The sequence below is a fragment of the Octopus bimaculoides genome, chromosome 27 (assembly GCF_001194135.2).
Source record: "Octopus bimaculoides isolate UCB-OBI-ISO-001 chromosome 27, ASM119413v2, whole genome shotgun sequence".
Lineage (NCBI taxonomy): Eukaryota > Metazoa > Mollusca > Cephalopoda > Octopoda > Octopodidae > Octopus > Octopus bimaculoides.
Window position 1 is genome coordinate 16,557,593 of NC_069007.1, and position 2,500 is coordinate 16,560,092.

The following is a 2,500-nucleotide window of genomic DNA, read 5'->3' on the forward strand; positions in this document are numbered from 1 at the left end:
TTTTTCTTTTTTGTCTTCTAGTTTAATTTGAAAGAAAAATTATAGAAAAAAAAATCATTTAAAAATTGAAGGAGGAAACACGAGTAAGAAAGAAAAAAAATAAGGAGAGAAAAGAAAGACGAAAGAAAAAGGAAGAAAAAGAAGAAAAAACTGAAAGAAAAGAACTGAGACTTAGAAAAACAAAAAAGAAGGAAAGAACAAGGGGAAAAAAAGCGGAAAAGAACTTTTACAATAACCGCAACAACAACAACAACAACAACAACAACAACAACGATATCAACAGGAAGAACAAGGACAAGCAGCAACAGCAACAACAACAACAACAATTACAATGAGAACAACAGAAGCAGTTAAGATAATTTCTTTCATTTTCTGGGAATGAAACAACAGTAGTTGTATTGTTTAATAATAATAATTATTATTATTATTATTATTATTATTATTATTATTATTATTATTATTATTATTATTATAATGATGATGATGATGATGATAATCGACCGTTAAAAATTAAATAAAATTCGATAAATAATACACACACACACACGTGTATGTGTGAACGCCTTTTCATCTTTTATACACTGATATTATATATTTATATACACGCCTGCGCACATATATACTCAAATACATATACATACAAATACACACAAATTTAGACGTGTGTATATATATATATATATATATATATATATATATATATATATATATATATATATATATATATATAAGTATATAAGTATATATAAGTATATATATCTATATATGTCTATATATATCTATTTATTTATATATATATAAATAGTATATATATATATGTATATATATATATATATACACACATACATATATACATATACATATATATATACATACATACATATATACATATACATATATATATACATACATACATATATACATATATATCGTCAATGTATGCAGTATATTAGTCTATTGTAAAGTTACGGACGTATTAACTATATGAAACAGAACAATTCTATTAACACCAACCCTAATACTAACACTAACAACAACAACAACAACAGAATGAGAAATCTTATATGTGGTTGCCGGCCCGCTAGAAATTGCAGTCAATATTCATCGATGCACATCATACTGTCTTTTAAAAAGATCTTTTAAAAAATACATTGGATGAATAAAATTCTTTGATATATTTTCTGAAATATAGACGTAATGGTTCCGACTGGATTGCTTTTCAACAAGTGAATCTCGATATTGTCACTGGACCAGTCAGAAATAACATCCAAATCGACCTCTTTCTCATCTCTACATTAGAATTTTATAAGAAAAAAAGTCACATTGGATCATAGATATTCGGTTAAGAATTATAGTGAGAGGAAAGAAGAAAAAAAAAACAGAAGAAAAACTGGGTGGTTAAAGCTGGAAAATCTTTTGATCATTAGCTCAGTTGACTCAGAGCTCACCTGAGTCTATACAGTATCAACAACACGACTGATAGCTTTATCAAGCATTCCCGTCATTGTTCACATAATCGTCTGCAAAAGGACTCAGGTATGACGTTTTCTCCACGTACGCATATATATGCATAATACATACACACACATATACACACACACACATACACTCACACATGTTCTCTCTCTCCCCCTCTCTTTCTCTCTTCTCTTTCTCTCTCTTCCTTCCTTTCTTTCTTTCTTTCTTTCTTTCCCTCTCCTTTTTCCTCTATCTCTTTCGCTCCCTCCCCAAAATGGCAAGCGAAACCATTAAAGAACTGAATAAAATTGGTTAAAAACTGAAAAAAATTGAATGAAAACTGAATGAAAACTGAATGAAAATTGAATGAAAACTGAACAAAATTTAATAAATTTGAATGGAATATGAATGACGTTTTTAAACATGAATTGTTTAAAATGAATAAAACTGGATAAACTTGGATAAAATTCAATAAAATGGAATAAAATTGAATGAAATTCATTAACAACTGAAGAAAATTGAATGAATTTGAATAAAATAGAATTAAAATGAATAAAGTTGAATGAAAATTGAACAAAATTGAATAAAATGGAATAAAATAGAATTTAAAATGCTTGATATTGAATGAAACTGAATAAAACTTAACAAAATTGAATGAAATTGACTAAAATAGAAAAATACGAATAAAATTGAATGAAATTGACTAAAACAGAAAAATATGAATAAAATTGAATGAAATTGACTAAAAGCTGAACAGTATTAAGTAAAATGGAATAAAAATTCAATGAAATTCAATGAAAACTTAATTGAATGAATTTGAATGAAAATTTGATGAAATTAAATAAAAAAACTAAATACAAACTGAATAACTGGATAAAACTCGAAGATCAAATTAATTTGAAGCAAAAACTAAAGAAAAATTATATTTTAAAGAAAATTTTTCGAAGAAAACCAAATTTTCATTAAAGATTATTTCCAAGTTGGAAACAGAACTACTACTGACTTCATAATTTACATTCAACACCACTACCACATCTACAAC